The following is a 10782-nucleotide window of genomic DNA, read 5'->3' as shown; positions in this document are numbered from 1 at the left end:
TGGAAAAGAATTTAAAGACCGTTCTAGAGCATCCAAAGTCGTTCGTGATTCCTGTCTTTCCCCAGGTCACATATTCCACTTTAGTGCCCAACGAGCACTTTGTCTTAAAGGACTTTCTGTTCTATGAAGTCGCTCGGCTTGCAAACGCTAAGGCATGGCAAGCCCTACTAGACACATGTGAGAGCGCTTGATTGTGTGTTATTGTGTCAATGATTACCAGCTCATAACTGTTATCTTGTGTTGATGAGCCTTAAAGATTGGCATTTTACCTCGTAATGGCTACGACAATCAAGGCACTTACTGCTTGTTGGAGTTGATGTTTACAGGCATCTTAGGCACCATATTCAATGCCCAATCGTTTGGATGCCCATCTACTACCCTTTCTCTAGACAGATAAGCCACTTAGCCTTGTGTCTCATGATCCAGATGGCTATAGGGGACGGTTGTGAGTGGCTCACAATTATGATAAAATTATACACCTTGTTTATTTTCCTTTAGAACTAATAAACACTTTAAAACATTTTATTTCAATTCATATTCCATTTCTTATACCCTTCTAAAACCATTAATGTTTTTTTCTTTTTTATTCTAATTAGATTGATTTCATTCTCATTCTCATTTCACTTCTTTCCATTTCCTTTCCTAAAAATTTAGTAAACATATTATCAATTCATAGGACTTACATTTGTTCATTCTAGTCCTACTCAAAATTCAAATAGTAATTAAATATTTTAAGATTGTTTTTAAATTTGAGGAGTGGCAGTCATCACTGATTCTTCTCAAGCAGAAATATAACAATACTAGCAAGCAAGTTTGTCCCTGGAAAAAGCCTTCCCCAAATTATTCTCAGTCTAGTGTCCTATGTTTGATCGTCCAACAAGGAGCCAGTAACTATGTTGTAACCTGGAAGATTGTCTAGTTTTTCCCGTGGACGCTCGACCAGCCTTTCACTTGGAAGATCACACAACCATTTGAGTGGATGGTCTTCGACTTCACGGCGTGAACAGTCCTCAATCTAAATGGTCATCCAGTACCCATAGGCATGGACAACGGCGTCAACAGCGTGAATAATCATCAAATCTTCGTCTTACACTGTCGTCTAGCACCCATAGGCATGGACGATCGTCGAGTTGTCGGAGTGAAGAGTCCTCATCTCCTCAACCTAGACGGTCATCCAGAACCCACAGGCATAGATGGTTGTCGAGTTCTTAGAGTAAACAATCATCAAGTCCTCGTCCAAGACGATAGTCAAGCACCCACACGTGTGAGGAGCTCCCATCCACGTGTCCCTTTTTCCAGTCTAGGCACCTTGGTAGGGCATCGCGACATAGCAACCATCTAAATCATTCCATCTGGATCACTACCAATTCCATTTAACATCAGGCATAAAGAAGCCATATTCTTACAAAGCTAGGCAGCATAAGGAGACCAGACTCCCCAAACAGACATGACCACCCGGTCAAGACTTCAAGACCCATTAACATGCGTAATCTTTCACGTCTGACATGGGAATGACTGATGGGATCTCTTCTAACCCTTAAGTCCATGTTAATTAATTGCTACACAAACCTCATACCATCAATAGGTTGAAATGACAGATGACTGCACGATCAAACCTCATGGCACATCAATTGACGACACCTGCCAACTGTTCAAAACTATGATGATTGCCCTGCCACCTGGAAGACAATCATCATTACAAAGAAGGTCAAAGTGCTTAGTCAACACTATAGTTGCATCCTCTTCAGCACTATAAAACCCTTCAAAAGCATAGACAAGGTACGCATGCATAGATACGCCTACTGACTCTCTCTCACTAAGATCGTTTGAGCTATCTTTTATCTAACTTAAGCTTTGGAGGGGCATGCCCGGACCACCTGTCCGGACATCCTTTGTGCAGGGAAGAAGTTTATCCAGCCTCATTATCATTGGGGCAGGTACTCTAAAAGGCACATGAAAGAAGAAAGATTGTTCAATCTCCATTGAGTTGGACAAATCCAACTCCAATTGGCTCTGCATTGACGTCGTTTGTGGGAACGATTAAGGATGTCAACACCCTCTAGAAGCAGATCATCAGCTATGGGCAGAGAGGGCTACTTTGACTGGTGTGAAAGCATGGAAAGATGCTAACAAGAGAGTGAGTGACAAGTACAGTCTCTATTCCATGAGACAGGGAGACTCAAAGAAGAGAATGACGAGTTATGTGCCCAAGTATTGTCATTGAGCCCCTCTCATAGTTGACAACCTAAAAGTCAGCGAACAACCTCAAGACGGAATGATGAGGCATCATTTCCTAGAAACGCAGAATCCCCCTTCGACAGTCATGAGATACAGCCAGAAGAGAAGCTTTCACCAACCCGCTAGGTGTTGTTGGATGAAAGCTCCGACTCTACCCGGTTATCAATAAAGAGGAGACGCAATAGGAGGTCATGACTATCTGACTCAATGCGAGCCTCGTTAGGACCTCAATCACCTGGCATAGGGGGAAAACCTTACGCAACTAAAACTCTATAGGCCCATTTGGGTCCCTCAACCGTAGCAATCATTTTAGAATGACCCTCCCATCCGCCAAAACATTGGTAAGCAGAGAGTCCAGTGGATCAAGCTCTACCCGGCTCCGTTAGCCGACGATTGGACGACATGCTCTCCAAGTCGTTTGGCCCTCACATCATTAACTATGAGCCCTCAAGGGGGTTCATAGTACCACAATTTACGATGTATAATGGAACAAGCGACCCGTTCAATCATATCATGTACTACAAGCAACTCATGACTCTAGACATAGGGAATGATGCACTGTTATGCAAAGTCTTTCCAGCCAACCTATATGGCCAGGCTTTCTCATGGTTCCACCGCCTTCCAAGATAGGGAATGATGCACTGTTATGCAAAGTCTTTCCAACCAGCCTATATGGTCAAGCTTTCTCATGGTTCCACCGCCTTCAAAGAACTCCGTGAACAATTTTTGAGATCTATTGAAAGCCTTTGTGGGACACTACCTATGTTTAGCTCGCCACAAGCAAAACATAAGCACCCTACAGAACATCAAGATGCAGGTAAATAAATCCCTAAGAGACTTCATGAATGATTCGGACAGGTCATGCTCCAAGTGGAGTTCTGTAACATAGATTTTGTCCTATAGATCTTCAAGATAAGCATCTGTCTGGGTACGTCGTTCTTCGAATCTCTAGCTAAAAAGCTGCTAGTAAAGATGAACAACTTGTACAGACGACGTCCTCATAGCTACTTAGCAGGTCCTAGTCACTAATTGTTTGACCATAAACGACCATGCAGGAAGCTTGAAGCCCTTAAGCCAATTGAGGCAAGCTAATAAGGGGCGGGACAGCTAGCAGCAGCTGAGTCAAGGTAGCTTGACCCCCCTCAATATCTCATATGAAAAACTCCTCCCAATGATCCACGACCTGTCTGATTTTCGATGGCCAGAGCCAATCAATAAGGGACCAACTAAACGGGATCGGAGCCGAAGGTATGCTTACCACAAAGATCATGGCCACACCATAGAGCAGTGCAGAAGCCTCCACTACTTAGTGGAAAGGCTAATTAGGGTTGGGCACTTTAAACAATACGTTTGTGCAACTAGTGGGCAAAGAGAAAAAACCCGAGATTTGGCCATCCAAGCCCTCACAACATCAGTAGCTCCCAAAGCTGTTATCAACTACATTCACGGAGGTCGCGCTAACGAAAAGTACTACTCCAAATGAAAAAGGCAAAGGTTGCTCTGTGTAGCCTCCGTAAGAGAATGGATCAACTTCATTCAACACAACTTGCCTGATGGAAGTATGTGCCCCGTTGACAGCACAATTACCTTCCCTCTGGTAAATACTAATCGAGTATTGCAACCACACGAAGACGCCCTGATCCTAACCCTGGGAATAAGTGGGTTGTGGACCCTCACCCGATCCACGGGCTAGCGCGACTCACTTTTTAGAAGAATAAGAAAGTAAGTGTGTTTTCGGGTTTTGGAAAATCCATCCCCGGTGAGGAACAGTTTTGTTTGGAATCGCAACTTACTTTTTATTTTTATTTTATAAAAGGAAAAATCAAGTAAGAACAAAAACCCTTAATGACTCTAGTATGGAAAAAGTAGTATGCAAAAACTAGATTCTGGGTCTGGGAATCAAGTTACCTATTAGAAAGGTACCTCATGCGAGGTAGCACCCCTCTAGGCCAGGAACTCGGTTTCTACTAAAGAATTGGGTACATGGGAGCATATGGGTCAAAGATCAATCGATCAATCAGGATAAACAAATGAAATAGATCACACGAACTTGCTCAGTATCTAGTGTGCACTTAGTCTCCATAAATCAAAGCTAAAAGGTGCGTACTTGAGGTCCCTAGCCAAGCGCTACATAAGAGGTTAGTCAAACAATATAAACACACAAAGAGCAAACATATCCAAGCCCCACACATGCAAATGAATCCAATTCCCAACAAGTCAAGTACGTACCTTGGGTCCCCAGCCAAGCACTACAAACAGGGGCAAATCAATAGACACAAGCATTTTTAATCAAACATCAAAATGTGCCCAAGCCAAACATTCACAATAAGCCCCCGACCTTCCTAACCAATAATACCCTCAACTCATAGGTGGGCCCACATTAATTCAAACCAAATCGGGATTCAGACCCTAAAGGTGGCCTACAAGTGCCTTGGAGCCTAAGGGCCCAAGCCACAACCAAAATGGGGGTCAAAACACGCTGAAACTGGAGCTACCTAGTAGAACCGGTTGAACTGGTTCCCAACTGGCTCAACTGGTTGAGAAAAAATCTGAAATTTTACCAGAAGATTCCTCAGAGAATAAGGAATCCAACTAAACAAACGGAGCTCAATTCTGAGCCTGGATGAGGGAGAATCGGCCAAAACAATGCAAAGTATTTATAAAATGGGGCTGCCACCAAGCCACCTGTTGAACGGGTTCCAAACTGGTTCATGATTCATGCCTAATTGGTGTCTCAGCTGATTTGTGTCCAGCTGGTGCTCCTTGATGGCGGGAGTAATCAACAAAATTTATAACCTATAACACCATGAACTAGGGTAGCAAAGAAAAAGCTACTATAGCATAGTGGCTCTAGGATCGTTCACTGGGAAGGGTTTCCAAGCCGAAAATGATACCAATTCAAAGTGAATTGGTGCTATTTCATTTTAAGAATAGCTTAAGGAATAAAAAACAAACTTTGGTTGAAAAAGGTTTGAACTTAGATTAACTACACAGCAAGTGATGAAAATTACTTAAGAAGAAAAGCATTCCTTGGAGATTCAGGTATACAGGGGAGGTTCCTCATGCAATAGCATAGCTCCGGTCAGTTGGTTCAATTCCTCACATTAGAGAATTAACATAAAGTCAATTCTCTAATAGGTGCTGCACAAATGCATCCCTCAATTGGATTTCAGCTTTAATTCTCTCGCTGATGCAACTTGCAATGGTTCGAGCCTCTCACTTAGCTTTTACCATTCAAGGTGATCTTTAACCTTGGACTTCCTTTCACAAGCTCGCAAGAGATAACTAATGGATGTCTCCTTAGAGTCCAAAAGCTTACCAAGTGTTGGCAATTCTAGAAAATCCTACCTTTAAGTCACCTACCAGAGGCTCGCAAGGGGTAAACTAGTGCATCTCCATGGTTAGAGATCACTTGCCTTACCAAGTGTTGGCCCAGGTGACTCCAAGGCGTTTTAAGTTAACTAAAAACGTAGAAACCATTCATGGGACACACTTTCTCTTCATTCATAGCTGAAACCACAAAGCTTCTGATTCTTGCACTTGGAACCTTTCCCGGCAACCTTAACTCCAAGGAACTAAAAAGTTTAGTTACTCATTCTCTGGGGAAAGCTCCTCAGAGAGTGCATAACTTAGTTAATAAAAAATACAATCAAAGTGAGAAGGTAAGGTAGAATAGAGCTCAAGCTCTGTATATTACTTTCTTTCAAACTTACAAAAGGTTCAACACACCCAGAACAAGCTCCTCGGGCTGTTTTTATACCAAAATTACTTTAACAGCTATTACATGGATATTTTGCCATTTTCCTAACTTAAAAGCTAAGGAATCCTATAATTGGTGGCTTACAAGGAGAATTTGGGGATTTAGGCAACAAAAAATCTAATGAAAAATATCTCCAAGTGTCAGTTACAAATATCAGGAAGCACTAAGGACCATTTCTCAAGTAAAAAATGAGGTCTGCGAAATTTCGCAGATGAACCACAAGGGCTGCGAAATTTCTTCATAGCAACCAGCTGATTTCGCACTGCTGCAAAGTTGGCTTTCATCTTGTGGTGTTTGGCTTCCATCGCGTCATGAAGCTTCAGGGGAAATCCATAGCACTGTGCAAAAAGGCTGCGAAATCATTCCGCAACAAAATGGTGATTTCGCAGTACTTTTCTGAAGCCTTCCTTCAGCTTGGAGCAATTGTCATCCAAAGGCTGTAACTTTCTCATTTCAGCTCCAAATCAAACACGGTTTGAAGCATTGGATTTTTTACTTCCTAAGCTTTCAAATGACATATAGCATGCATAATTTGGACTCCATGAAGTGCTCCAAAAGTGGCTGAAATGACTGTCATCAAGAATGCTTCATGGCTGGATTCTCTTTGCTTCCCCTCCTTGCATTTCCACTTTGCTTATGGCAAAGGCTTCAAAGCTTTGGTTCTTCATACCTCTGAGCTTCCCATTGCTTTGACAAGGATTCCAAATAACTCTCCTCAATCTCATATTGCTTTGGTGATCAAAAAGCTATCAAAACACCAAAACTTAAGGCAATTTGATTAGAATTGATTGAAAGGGGCCTTAACATGTTAATTGGGTTAAAAGACAATAACTACTACTCAAAAGTGTTTAAAAGGATTAATTACAAGCTATCAAATAGCACTTTTTGAGTAGTAATCACTCCCCCAACTGACATATTGCTAGTCCCTTAGCAATGAAGGAGAGAAAAATAAAATAAAAGTACCATAATTTACAAATCATGCTAATCACTTCCAAAAAAATATTTAAGTGGCATGACTGACAAAACTCTCACATGGATCATTAAAGAAATATAAGCTCAAATTTCAACAAGAGTTATCAAAAACTTTGCTAAATACCATTGATCAAGGGAATGCATTATGCAAATTGAAGTTTTAAAATCATTTTCACTTCCAAAGAACCAAACTTTAATCTTCCACAAAAATCTAAGTGTAAGATGATAGTTTCCGAATATAGCATGCTAAACTAATCTCTCCCCCCAACCTATCTCTTTTCAACACTTAGCAAACTGACCAAATTCAATAAGCAGAGAACACACTTTTTTTTTTTTTTTAGAATACAAGGCTTAAGGGGCATTCTTTTCTATTTTGTCCATGTAACGGGGGTCCATCGATGACTCCCAACCAATTAAGGTTTAGGGCATCAAGCTTTAAGGATCTTTCGACCACTAACTCCTCGGATTTTACCCCAGACTTTTTCATATACCCTTTTTTGCCTACCATATGCTAACTCCACCTATCCACCCTTGTAATGAGCATTGAGGCCGATGACTCCCAACCAATTAAGGCTTAGGGCACCAGGTTTTAAAGGTTTTCACCATATACCCTTCAGACCTTGCTCGGGTTTCAAGGCAAGCAAACAATTTATTTTATCTCTTTTTTTTTTTTTTTTTCAAAGGCTCATTGGCCTTTCATAGGGTGTCTCAATATCATTAAAATGAGGTCAAAGGTACCAAGTCCCAAAATTTTTTAAGTCAAGGGGGAAATAGTTTTTCATCATATACCCGGAACCTATTGTGCACAGTGTGTGGATAGCTTAAAGTGGAAGGACTAAACTTGATTTCAATAGAAGTTTCAACAATTGAACCACTTTAGCAAGCATAATCCAAACTCTAAGTTAGATGCAAAGAAAAAGTTTAGCTTCTCCTGTTTTAATTTGAAAATTTTTCTTCATAAACCATGGAGATTAAAGTAACAAGCAAAAAACTACAACTACTTTACTAGACAAGGCTAAAATATCAAAATAACTTAGCATACTTCCTTCAACTTAGCAAACTTCCTTCCTCATATCTCCCCTCCCCCCCCCCCCAACCGAGCTGAGCATTGTCCTCAATGTGATATGGGTGATTGAAATTAAAGGGAGGAAGTGGTACCTCCTGAGTGATATCAATTTTGAATATTGATTGGAGAAACCACATGTTTCAAAAAGAATAAAAGGTGTGAGAAAAGGAAATAAGAATGAATTAATGCTAAGAGTTAACAAAAAACTAGACTTTGTATTACTTTAATCATTTGAGTACAGTTGGAAAAGAAGTAATACAAGTAATCCAAGTAATCCCATATATGCTATCAAAATGTGGGGGATTTCATATATAACTAACTAAAACGAAATACACAAAGGAAATATATAATAGATATATATATATATATATATATATATATATATATATTCAGATAGGAGAGTGGTGCTGGTGCTGATGGCCTAAGGAGATGGCTCTGCCTCTTCAGCTGGCTCAGGAGGTGCCTGAGAGTGTGGCTCTGCTGCTGATGGGAGACCAAGATGCTGCTGGAGCTGGCTCAAAATGGTAGTGTGGTGAGCCTGAGTGGTCATCATTTGCTCCTGGCGAGCTCTCAAGGCTGCCATCTCTTGAGCAAGGTTGCTCTGAGAGGCTGTCAAGGTCTGCAATGCCTGGCATAAATCCCTATACTCAGAAATAGGGATGGCCATCCTTGGCTCGGCTGATGTGGAAGGTTGTGCTGATGTTGGAGCAACTGGAGGAACTGGAGAGGCTTTGGCTATGGAAGGAGAGGCAACAGGTATACCCTCAGGTATAAGACGTGGAGATGCTCTCCTAGCAGCTGGAACCTGAGCTGGCTGTGGAAACTCTGGCTGCTCCATCCTATAAGTTGTCATGTTGCTCCATTTTTCAAAAGTAAAGACCTCTCTACATATCCTCTTTCGCTCCAACTGAGGCTCTGCTGGGTACCCCAGATGCTCAAGAATTTGGCATAGTAGCCTCGGGAAGAGAAGAGGGATGGCATCAGCTCTTGGCAACTTCTTCTTATGCACCTTATCTTCAAAGTAGAGAAGGGCTGCCATGATCAAGTGGTGAGGACCAAAAAAGTATCCCTCACACATTCTGAACAAAGCCTCCAACAGAATTCCTCTTCTCTGGGTCCAATGCTGGAGGGGATAAATATTATGACGCAAAAGTGCATCAATGAGGAACATCCTTGGAGGAAGTTCCCCCTCAACAGATATGGATTTCTGGAAGCTCCTCCAGACAGGATATGCACCATCTCTAGCTGAGATGGACTGGCCCAAGCTCGGAAATCATCAAAATGGCTGGGCTCATATGGGATATGCAGGGCCTCAGCTATGTGACGAGCTCCCAGGATGCCATGTCTACCATCAATGGTAAAATGAATTAAGGTGGGATCTCTGATGCGACTCATGGTAGCTTAGCTTTAAAGGCGTATCAACAAAATTTATACCTTAAATACTATTACTAAAGTAGCCAAGCTACTATAGCATAGTGGTTCTAGGATCGTTCACTGGGAAGGGTTTTCGCAAACACAAGTGATATTCAAATTAGGAAAATAGGTGATTTTCTTATGGATGTTAGCTTTAAAAGAAAATGAAAATGTTTGAGAAAGATTTAAACTAATTTAAGCTAACATTAAAGACTAAAATGAAAGGGTGTAAAAACAAGTTTCTCAAAGATAGGATAGCTATGCTTTGGCTCTTATGCAAATTGGAAATCTCAGGATAGGCTCCTCGCGTTGGGGTTGCAACTATGGTGATGCTTGCTTCCCGAACCGGTATGGATTTAGCAAATCAAGTTTTAATCCTTTAAAATGGCAAAACAGATGGTAGTGGATTTTATCAATGGTTATTCACCTTAGACTTCCTTTGAATGGCTCGTAAGAGATAACTAATGGTCTAAAGCCAAAAGCTTACCAAATATTGGCAACTCAAAGTCATTCCAAGTGATAAACTCACCTTTCAATGGCCATTGAAATTGGTTCTAATGGATTAATGCAAATCTTGGAATTGAAAACCTCACCTTCCAATAGCTCGTAGGAGATAACTAATGGATAGAAATACCAAAAGCTTATCAAGTATTGGCCGTTGGAAGTTGTCCAAAGGAAATAAAAACCAAAATTTACATTAATGAACCATTAATGAAAAACGACTACCTTACCTTCCGAGTGCGAGAAATTTCCATGGGATTGCATCCAAGCCATCACATAACATCCATACTTTGAGAAACTTAAAGGTTTTAGCCAATCATCCTCTGAGGAAAAGCCCTCAGAGGCTGTTTGGCTACTAAGAAAATGAGAAAGAAAAGAGAAAAGAAGAAAAACAGAGCTTTATATTTCTAAACTAATGTACAGAGGATCGATCACCCAACCATCCATCTCTTCAATCCCCTTTGGAGGTGTTGTGCACCTCTATATATAGCAAAATTACAAGATAAAGCCTTATGATGGCTGAATACAAGGTTACAAAAGGAATTTACATGAGAAAATATCAAGCTAAAAATATCTGGGAAGTCGGTGGTGTGTGCGTGGAGAAACAGAGGAGATTTGGCATTTTCGCAATGTGAATTTCTCCTTGCGAAAATTTCGCAATGTTGTGAAATGGCAAAATTTCGCATCGTGAGGAAAATCCCTTGCGAAATTTCGCAAGGAGAAATTCACCTTGCGAAATTCCCGCAAGGTTTGATGCAGTTGTCTTCCGAAGGCCATATCTTCCTCATTTCAGCTCCAAATTGTACACGGTTTGAAGCATTGGATTTTTGAC

The sequence above is a fragment of the Vitis riparia genome, unplaced genomic scaffold (assembly GCF_004353265.1).
Source record: "Vitis riparia cultivar Riparia Gloire de Montpellier isolate 1030 unplaced genomic scaffold, EGFV_Vit.rip_1.0 scaffold349_pilon_pilon, whole genome shotgun sequence".
Lineage (NCBI taxonomy): Eukaryota > Viridiplantae > Streptophyta > Magnoliopsida > Vitales > Vitaceae > Vitis > Vitis riparia.
The sequence above is the reverse complement of the archived record's forward strand: the minus strand, read 5'-3'. Positions refer to the sequence as shown.